Source organism: Musca autumnalis, unplaced genomic scaffold, assembly GCF_047663935.1.
Source record: "Musca autumnalis isolate F117 unplaced genomic scaffold, ASM4766393v1 scaffold_3, whole genome shotgun sequence".
Classification (NCBI taxonomy): domain Eukaryota; kingdom Metazoa; phylum Arthropoda; class Insecta; order Diptera; family Muscidae; genus Musca; species Musca autumnalis.
In genome coordinates, this window is record NW_027411866.1 from 104559340 (window position 1) to 104570724 (window position 11385).

The 11385-nt window shown below is 30.8% G+C and overlaps 1 protein-coding gene across 5 annotated transcripts in view; it reads right to left on the reverse strand.

Annotated features, from left to right (window-relative positions):
- Positions 1-11385, reverse strand: part of ec (ubiquitin specific peptidase echinus) — a 270447-nt gene that overhangs the window by 25364 nt on the left and 233698 nt on the right. The gene's annotated exons all lie outside the window — the stretch shown is intronic.

Genomic DNA, 11385 nt, shown 5'->3' on the forward strand with positions numbered 1-11385 from the left:
TAATGGGCTAAAGTTCATTTATTCTCGCAGAATGATATCAATTTTGGGAAAAAAGTTCAAAAGGTTAAAAAGTCAAAACTCTAATGCCCAATAAAATTTAACCATTACGAAAACATAGGTCGATATTGAGAAATTCTTTCGCCAAACAAATTGTCAACATAGGCTATACCTCGGCAAAATAGACAATCCTGATAATTTACAATTTCAATGAAAATTATTTGCGTTTCTCTGTCTCTCTTTCTTTGTCTGTCTTCGTCGAAGATATATCCAACAAAGATCAACCATTGCGAAAACATGGGCATATTTTGAAAAGTTCTTGGCCCAAACATTTTTGTCAACATAGGCTAGTCTTCAGTAATCTAGAGCCAACCTGATATGTTTTCTCATATTTTCTCTCTCTTTCTGCCGAGAACCGATATAGGCACCAGTTTAAAAAAAAAAATCATCAAAAAAAATCATTTCAAGACAATAGCTTTTATTGCTAGTGCTTTTATAATTTTTCTTTATTATAATTCATAATTATAATAAATATTTTTATATAAAATAAATCATTTCATGGTTTGTTCTAACAGTGAATCCAAAATTTTACAAAAATCAAGTGAGACATCTTTTAAAACATTGAACTGAAATCTCTTATGAAACACTCTTACAAACCTTATGTTTTAGAGGCAAAAACACAATCAAAAAGTCTTATTACTCAGTTCAACCACAACTGAATCTTTCAACAAGTCAGAACTTTTTGTTATAATTATTTTCGCTACGTTTTTTAGGTCACTTCAATTAGCAACAACCACACAATAGTTCGGAAAAAACATTATCATTGTTTAATTTCGTTTTAATTTCAAGTCTTTTAAGAAAAGAATAGTAATAAATAGAATTTGTGGTGTGAAACAAAAGACTTAAGACACAAACTTTTTAATGGCGAAAAAATTGTTTTGATTTGAAATTATGATTGGCAAAAAAACTTTAAACGGATTTTGAATACATTATCAACATATGAAATCATGTGTCAGTAGCGTCATAAACATAAGTTGCTAATAATGATTGTGTTACCGTACTTTTGCAATGATAATAATGAACAAAAGATTTAAGATACAAACAATTTAATGGCGAAAACCCATTTTCATGGGAGTTAATGCTGGCAAAAATATAACTTGTACGATACATCTTAACATCAAACTGCTCGAATCTTTCCTTCGAAACTATATTCCTAAATTCTACGAACTAAATAGAACAAAATAGAATGACAATGGTATTCTATACCGCAGACATTGAATAAAAATGTATAAAATAAAAATTTATATTTCTGTTTATCATTAAACTCAATAGTTTTAAAACTTTTGTTGCATTCTAAAAATCTGCAATTTGCCAAATACATGGTTCGGACATTTGGTACGAGAAAAAAAATAATTACGATTTTTAATTGAGCACTTGATTTTTTCTTTTATTTCTTACGCGGCTGATATCAAAGTTTATTTGTTCAAAAAAATCATAAATTCTCAATTAAAGCTTTGATGCTAAAAGAATAAAAATTCAAAGAAAAAATTAAAGACAACTAATTCCAGTAAATTAATTATTTATTATAAACCCCCATCATAAATACCAAGAATTGAGAGAAACTAAACCCCCCTATCCCACAACCCCCGCAATAACGTAATAAAATACTAAGAATATGTATTGCACACATGTATAGAAAAAAACTATAAATGAATTATTAAATAAATTCAATGAAAAAATGACCACTACTAGTCTGAGCCGGTCACAAACCGTCCATTGGTGATGCTGTGTCTCAAAGCTAAAGTGTTGAGACAAAAGGTGATTGCTTGCTTGGCCGGCTATTAAGAAATACGTTAAAATCTCATATGAAAAAAATTTCAATTTCAAATATTCCATTCCAAGGTTTACCACTTTTGTTTTTTTAATTCATTAATTTATTTGTATTGCTTGCTGACTGGGGTTTGTGAACTAAAATTTTATCACAAGACAAAAAAAAAATGATATGACATAAAAAATTGATTTTGAATGACAACGAAATAGAGGGGAAAAATAAATAAATGTTCACACAGCTATTAAGAACTAAAAGGGACAGTGAACTAAAATAATTAAAAATATATACAAAATCAATAAAGCAACAGTTGGTATAATATACTCACACAAAGCATTTGGAAAACAATTTATTTGGAAAAACAAATCAATTACCTAGTATTAAAAAAATTGGCTTGAACGAATTGTCAATTCTTATTACTTATTTTATTTTTTATTTTAGTTGTCCACCTGTAAGAAAATTATGATCTCAGAATTTTGAACGAAATATTCTAGCTAAGAAAGTATCCATATCTGAATTATTGCTAGGTTTCTTGATTTCTTTCTATTATTGAACTATTTCCGTTCGTGGCCATCATTCGACATACTTTCATATAACAATGAAAAGTAAATATACCAGGAGCTGGATTCACGTTTTCTGAAAATTTAAAATGAAAAATTATTGGTCTGTTCCAGAACTGCAAGAATCTACTAATTTTTACTATTTTTTCCGATAACATAAAGGAAAAAATGTTATCGTAGTAAAAAAGAGTAGCTTCTTGCAGGTTCTGGAACAGAGCAAATTTCTTAATATTCTTAATATAATATTTTTCATTTGACGTTTACTTCCTTTATAATTTTTTTATTTCACATTTTCATAGAAACAGAATTGAGCCTCAGGTAGGCTGTTAAGCATTGTTAGCATTTGCAGTTTACTTTTTTTTGTATTTACTCCACCTTGACTACTTCAGTTTTCCTGCAGTAAGCAACACCATACTTCTGGTACGTTGGCGTATCATATCACACTTTTTCCTCTTCCCTTTCCTTTAATTTTCATTTGGCTAATAAACATTTTCCTCAATTTTATTATCTTCTTTCTTAATTATTAAAATTTCCATAATTTTATATTTTTTCTTTGACGCCATATTTCCTCTTTTTCTAACATTAGAACATTTCTTTTCCAATTATTATAAAGCCTCCTAAGAACTTGTACTTTAGCTTAATATTAATATTTTTTTATATTCTTTAACTGGACTTCCTTCCATAGCTTATTATAATTCTTAAGTTCCGCTGTTGTGCTTACCACAAGAAGAACCCAAAGAAGTCACCCTTCAAAACGGAAGTTATTCTAATCACAGTCATTGTTGTAAAACATTTTTCAAAATGTTATTCTTGTGAAATATTAACGGTTTAATGCAACAGTAAAGCTAATAAAAACACAACTGTGGCGATGGCTTTATGAGGGCTTTGGCGACACACTACCACCACCATTATTTATCATTGTAATAGATGTCATAATTTTTATGAGTTTTTCCTTTGGTTTCCACCACCTATAACGTCCGGCCGGTAGTCAGTCAAAGTGTAAGAAAAATTATAAATTATCTTTGAAACGAAAAACCAGTCTTGAAGAGTTTCCAGTAAAAAAAAAACAAATACTTGTGTGGCAACAAGTTGGTGTAAAATATTAACAATTTATTGCAATCATAATAGGTTAAGAACCTGTTACCCTGGTTCCCATATGTTCCCATTGCGAACCATGACGATTTACTAGGAACACTTCTCCCACTTAAGTGAAAAATTTGGAACTTTTTGTAAAAATACATATTTTTTTTGCTATAAGAACTCTAAAAAATATTTTCCACTTCCAAGAGAGCCAAGGGGTTATATCTGTCAAGGAATATACTTCGAAAACTTAGATGTTTAATTATTCAGTTAGGACTTATCAAAATAATAACCATTCTGTCAAATTGTCAGTGGGCATTTGATAGTTCTCAATTCTCCATCGGCAATATCTCATTTTGTCTAAAAGACTTCAAATCAGAAAAGTTGTACTTGAGGTTATTATTATTTTATAAAGTCTATCTCAGAGAGGCTAAATTGCAAAAAAGTAGTCTATAAACCACATATCGGCAAAATGGTGCACGAGTAAAGAAGAGTTTCTCTCTCCACAGACTCAATTCATCTAATTGAAAAATCAAGCAATCACACAATGTAACAGTGATGCTCAGGTATTTTAGGCATTAGCCACTCTGAGAGTGTCTTGCCTTTGCTAAACAACGGCAGGAGAATGAAGAGAGTGTGTGTTGTTGTTGTACATCCGTTAACGTATATAGACGAACATAGCTGCAATGAAAGTATGCTAAAATATGTAACTGAAAATATGGTGCCGATACCGGTATGCTTGCCTGGGAGTAAACAATCTCAAATAAACCATAGAAAGCAACCTTAGAAGATCAACATCTTCTACAGAAAGATCTATTTTGGAGAACTTCTAGTTATATCTAGTTATATCTGACTTTAGGTGTTCTTTAGAATGTCACTCTATCTATTGAAGATCCTGTTAGGAGGTCCTCTATCTATAGAAAATTACTTTGTAAACTCAATTAGCAAATTTTCTATCTCTATAAGACCTCTTTATAAGGTCTTCTATATACAGAAGTTACCTTCTATATATGAAAGAATTCTAAAGAAGCTCTTCAATCTACAGAAAACCTCCTCAGATGGTCTTCTGTCTAAAGAAGTCATCTTTAGAGAGTATCTATATTCTCCGCAGTAGGTCTTCCACCTTAAGAAGACCTCCTTCTATCTAAAGAAGACCTTCTTAGAAGGTCTTTTATCTAAATACGTCCTCTTTAGAAAGTCTTCTATCTTATCTTTGGAAGGTCTTCTATCTAAATAAGACCCCCATAGAAGGTCTTCTATCTTAAGAAGGCCACCTTAGAAGGTCTTCTATCTTAAGAACACATCCTGGGAAGGTCTTCTATTGTAAGAAGACCACCTAAGAAGGTCTTCTATATAAAAATATCTTCTTAGAAAGTCTTCTATCTGAAGAAGACCTCTTAAGAAGATTCTCTATCTAAAGAAGACATCCCAAGAACATCTTCTATCTTAAGAAGACCTCCTATGAAATTCTTTTATCTAAAGAAGACCACCTTAGAAGGTGTTCTATTTAAGGAAGAATCCCTATCTATAGAAGGCCCTTTTGGGCAGATGATGTATTTAGGAAGTCTTTTGGGTATAGGAGGTCTTCTAACATTTGAATACTCCTTTAGGAGGTCCCCTTTCTATGGAAGATCCCTTTAAAAAAACTGTTATCTATCTAAGAAACTCTTTAGGAGGTTTCTATATACAGATTAACCATTTGCGATATCTTCTGTTAAGTCTAAGTCTTCTATAGAAAGTCTTCTATTAAAAGAAAAACTCTACGGAAGCGCCTTTGGGATGTCATACATCCATACAGAATCCCCTTAGGAAACCTGTAAACATTCTATTTTTGAAGATATAAAATATGAATTAATTTTTGGCTGCCTAAATAACATCCTTATGAAAATATGTAAAACTCACCACAAAAAAAATTGAACGAATATTTTTCATGTTTAGCTGATTATGAGTTTTTTATGACAAAGCCAATAAAGAGCCAAAACGTTATAAGTGAGCATCAAATCAGATGGACGACTTTTTTTGAAAACAGACAAAAAAGTCAATAACAATATTCTTCAGAACCTATCAAAAAATAGCATACAAAATCATAGACAAACGTTAAAAAGCCAAACATAAATTCACTATCCACAAAAAACTCATAATGGCTAAAATGACAGAAGACCTTTTTGTTTTGTTTTGATGGAGGTAGGTAAACCCAACCAAAACCAGCATTTAATGTCTTTGAGCTATAAAATAATGAATCATACAATGGAAACGAATCATTTTAGGTTTTCAAACTTGATTTCTTTTGATATCGAAATGATTAACAACAACGAAAAAAACAAGAAAGTAATCCCCCTCCTCCTCCCTTCATCTGGTATCTCAAAACCATTATTGCTACATGAAGATGTAGAAACAGAAACGACAATAGGAAAAACGTGATAGAAACCTTTTTAGGAGATCAATCGATTTACAACAACAACAAATCAAACATTAAAACACAAACACATTGCCAAACAAAATGTTCAAACTCATCAAATCTAACCTTTGCCTAAGAAAGAAAAAACCTAGGTGATCGTCATGACCAAAGCCATGCGGATAATGGCTAAGCCAAGAAAAATCTTTTAAGGGAAATGATAAACAACGATAAAACACAAAATGAAAAAATACATAAAAGGGAAATTTTGGGGATTTTATGTGTGTGTGTGTGCAAGTAACAAATGATAAACAAGCAAAGGAAACTGTACCTAAGAAAGTCAGGCTGATAGGGCATTTAAGTAAAAGGGCAGGTGTGAAAAAGTACATTTGAGATCATTTTCAAATCCAAATGATATTTTTTAATGATTGGAGGATGATGAAAATCACCATAATTATCATTTTAAGAAATTAATTTTCCAAACGAAAAAAGAAGGAAAAAATTGTTTAAGCCGCAATTAAACGTGAACAAAATTGATTAAATCTTGGGCCATTAATTCGCCTGCTGTGCGCTAGTGGTGGAGAGAAATGGCCACCATAAAATTAATTATGAATATCTGACCCATATGGCCCATAAATGCAGGGGCAGAGCTATGGATTTCTCTTGTTATTAGAAACTAACAACAAAAATATTTAATATTCTCCAAACACATTTCAAAACAAATCATTTTCACATCACATAATTTGTTGATGATGATGATCAAAAGGCAAACAGCCAAATGGCCCAAGATATTACCTAAAAAACCAAATATTAAAAAAGGAAAAAGCAACAACAGCGTAACTATCACAAGTTTAGAAAAAGCTATTTGCATAAAACGTTAAACAATAAAGAAATATTGACAAGAATTTTAAATCAAGCAAAGGCCCTATGACAGATAAAAGGGAATAAACACAAGGCCCGTCCCTTGAGGTAATCATAAAAAACCAACAACCAAAACAACAGCAAAACATAATATATTCATAAAGCAAAAGAACCCATCAGCAAGCAAACAAACCCAACCCCGCCAAAAGAGTTTGTTGCTTAAGTCTTTTGTATTTTTTTTGTTTGTCCGTATACTGCACACCAAGAATATTAAACACCTGAGAGTTTATATACATACATTCCTCTACGCTTATTTTGCTTTGTTGTTTTTTATTACTCTTTATCAAAAGACAATTCAATATGACAATTCAACATTATCGTTGACATATTCTTTATGCCAGCGACATGAATATCATCATATCATCCACACCACCACATATTCAACCATACTGCTAGCTAGCCATCCATCCATCCAATTGGCTTTTGTAAGCCGTTGAAAAAAATTCTTGATAGGCATTCTTTGTATGAGCTTTGCATGTAAAAGAAAATCCATATGCAAAATTGATACTTTTTTCTTGATTTTTGTTGTTGTAATGTTTACTTGCTTGTGCAAATTCCTAAGATAATTATCACTTGATTTGTTGCTTATACATACATAAATAAATATTTTGTTTTTATTCGTTGGTTTTGGCCATATCTCTTATGGATTATGAATTGTTATTTAAGGAGTGTCTCCAATTCACATTAAAAAAATAAGTTTTTTGTAGCTTTGCCATATTAATAGCTGCTTGCATACAACTAGAGGTAGATTTGGCTATAAGGAACTACTGCTTAACTATTGAGGCGATTGGTTTAGCTAAAATTACCTTGCGGATATCTTAATATTTCCACGAATGTCTATATCCTTAGAAGGATTTCAATCTGTAGAAGAATCCCCCAGAAGGTCACCTACCTATAACTAAATATCTAGGGAATATTTTCTTAAAAAGTCTTCTGTCTACAAAAGGACCCTTTACATATCATACAACTGTATAAGTTTCTTTTACGAAGTCTTCTGTCTGTAGAAGAGCACTTTAGAAAGTCTTCTTTCCCTAAAATACCACATTAGGAGATAGTTTATTTATGGAAGGCTCCTATAGAAGGTCGTATATGTAAAGAAAACCACTTTAGAAGGTCGTCTATCTAAAGAAGATTTCGTTAGAAGGACTTTTGTATACAGAACATCTCTCTGAGTATCACATGATCCTTTTATGAAGTTTTCTGTCTATAGAAGACCCCTTTAGTAAAATTTCTATCTCTAGAAGACCTCGTTAGGAGGTCCCCTATTCATGCTCCTATAAAAGGTCATCTGTCTATAAAAGAACTTCATAAGAAGGTCTACTATCTACAAAAGACCGCTTTGGATATCATACAGCTGTAGAAGTTTCCTTAAGCAAGTCTCCTGTTTGCAGAAAATCACTTTAGAAAATCTTCTATCTATAGAAGACCTCTTTAAAAGGTATTTAATTTATGGAAGGCTCCTATAGAAGGTCGTCTATCTAAAGAATAGCTCCTTAGAAGGTAACCTATCGAAAGAATATCTCCTTAGAAGGTCGTCTAACTAAGGAAGACCTCCTTACAAGGACTTCTATATACAGAAGTTGTCTTTAAATATCATACATTTATAGAAGATCCCTTTAGGAACTTTTCTATCTGTAGAAGACCCCTTTAGTAAAACTTCTGTCACTAGAAGACCTTGTTAAGTGCTCCCCTATTCATGGAAGGTTCCTATAAAAGGTAACCTATCTGTAGAAGTCTCTTCTATCTACGGAAGGTCCCTTTTGATTTCATTGTTCTATAAACGATCACATTACAGAAGTATTTTGTCTTTAGGAGACCCTTTAAAAGGGCATTCAACCTATAGAATTCCCTTTATAGCATGTCCTCTTTCTATAAGAGAAATATCTAAAAACTTATATCACTATAAGAACCCGTTAGGAGTTCCTCTATTCATGGAAGCCTCCTATAAAAGGTCATCTATCTATAGAAGACCTCATTAGAAGGTCTTCTATCTGTATGTACAGAAGAACCTTTTGAATACCATACCGCTTTAGAAGTTTCCTTTAAGAAGTAAATTGTCTATACAAGACCTATTAAGAGGTTGTTTATTTATGGAAGGCTCCTATAGAAGGTCATCTATCTAAAGAATACCTCATTAGAAGGTCGTCTATGTAAAGAAGATCTCTATAGAAAGTCTTTATGAAGTTTTCTATTTATAGAACACTCCTTTAGGTCTCTAGAAGGCCTGCTTAGGAGGTCCGCTATTGATGGAAACTCCTATAAGATGCCATCTTTCTATAGAAGACTTCATTAGAAAGTATTCTGTCGGCAGAAGGCCCTTCGGATGTTATAAGTGTTCTGACTGAAGGAGACCCCTTTGATGGGTTTTCAATCTACAGAATACCATCTTTCTGTAAAGATCCCTGTAGTTATATCTCTAGAATACCAATGTAGCAAGTTTTCTATATACAGAAGGACCCTTTGGGAGAACTTCTAAATTTGAAAGGCTTCTATAGATAATCTTCTGTCTAAAGAACACCACCTTATAGGGTACTCTGTGCACAGAAGACCCCTTTATGTATCACATGTCTATAGGAAGTTTTCTGTCTGTAGAAGACACCTTTAGGATGTTCCAGAAAGGAAGAACCCTATTGATGATGATCAAATAATTTTCAGGTGTCGGAATGGACAAAATACTCTATTAGTGCTATACTTAATAGCCTGACCATAAAAGTAGAAATTCTCACGTCTAAACAATCATATGTTACTAAGGCGCCTAAAAGTATGCATCACTCACATGAAGACATTGCACCAATAACTAACATCTCTTCATTTATATTTTTAATTATTTTCTAGTTTGTAAAAATATAATAATAATTTGATTTATTAGACAATAAACTTCATTAATGATGCATTTATAATGCGATCAATTTGTGCCAGAGGGCAAGGTAGATCGAGCATATATTCTCCCTTCTTTAATAAGATATAAGCGGATGTTGCATTAATTTCCGTTACTTCTAAATATCTTTATTGTTAACCACCGAAACTAACATCGCAACGGTTCAATTTTTTTATTTAACAAAAAACGGAAACTTATCAAAAACAAAACAGAAACTCTGACAAACACAAAAACCAAAATAAAATACATGAAAACCGGATATGTGATAGATTTTCTTCTTACAATAGCAACCACAAAAATCATGGACATTTTGTCCATGATGTTTGGTTTTTGGTTGCTATCAACGTTTCTTTCTACTTCTCATTGATGTTTTGGTATGGGTGCAATAAAATACATATTCTTTGACTTCTATATTGACATTATGACAAATAAAAATAACAATATTTTTAAATTTTTTTATAAAACAACAACCTCTCCTTAAAACTTTATTAAACAACAGCTACAAAAAATATGAATATGCCTGCAGCAGGCTATTGTCTATTTGGAATTTTTTGTTTTTGTTTGGACAGTTGTTTGGCGTAATTATTTTTGTTTTTTCTTTAAGCAATTCAGCAAATTTAATCATTATTAAGTGGCAAACTCAACTCAAGCTGTTTAGTGAAAAAATGTTAATAACCATTTGGTAAACGGTAAAAAATGTATGTTTTTGCTGTTGAAGCCAGAAAAATGTTGGTCAAGTTTAATGGTTTGAGGCGTGAACCTTCATGTGTGCAAAAAATAAAATTGCTAATTGCAGCTGTGAAACATTTTTTTGTTTTAAATAAAGTAAAAACATGCATTGCAGAAAATATGAATATTTTTGAAAATGTTTTTGGGGTTTTTGTAAACATGAACAACGAAAGAGAAAAAATCCTCACAAAGTTATAAAATCATAAATACACCTTCAAAATTAAAGGCTCGACATTTGAGTGTTATCTTTTTCAATGAAAATCAATATTTTTCCTTCACTTATAAGAAATTTTGAGAGGCATTTTTTAATTCTGAAGAAAAATTTACAAAGTAAGAAAATCTAAAATTAATAAAGTTCAATTTTAATTTTCAATGGGAATCAAAATTTTTCATTGAATTACATAAAAATACAAAATATTTTTTTTTAATTTTCTACCCTATTTAAATTTCATCAATATCTACATTTGTCGGCAAAATATTAGACAAAAAAAAAGTGAAAAAATAAAAAATTCCCTTTTGGGATATTTTTTGGGAAATTTTTATTGTCGAAGAAATTCAATATTTGTCATTATGATTTATAAAAAAATCAACGAAATTGTTAATTTAGGGCATACATAAAAATTTCCTATGAAAAGATATTTTTGTTTTCGAAGATCTCAATTATTATAAATTATTTTATTTTAATAAAATAAAATCTAATGATGTAAGAAATAAAAATATCCGCCATGGAATCTTTTGTTGAATTATATATTCTTTAAGAAAATAAAAAAAAATATTTAACAATTTTGTTGATTTATGAATTCTGGGAAAAATGTAAAAACAAATAAAAAAAATAATTTTTCGAAATTCTATATTAAATGAAATTCCTTTATTATAAAATAATAAATAAAATTGTAAAACAAAATTTTACTTTTTGGAGAAGTTTTGGATTAAAAAATTGATATTTTTATTGGATTTAGGAAATGGATAAATTAAAGATTTTTTTTGGTGGGTATGT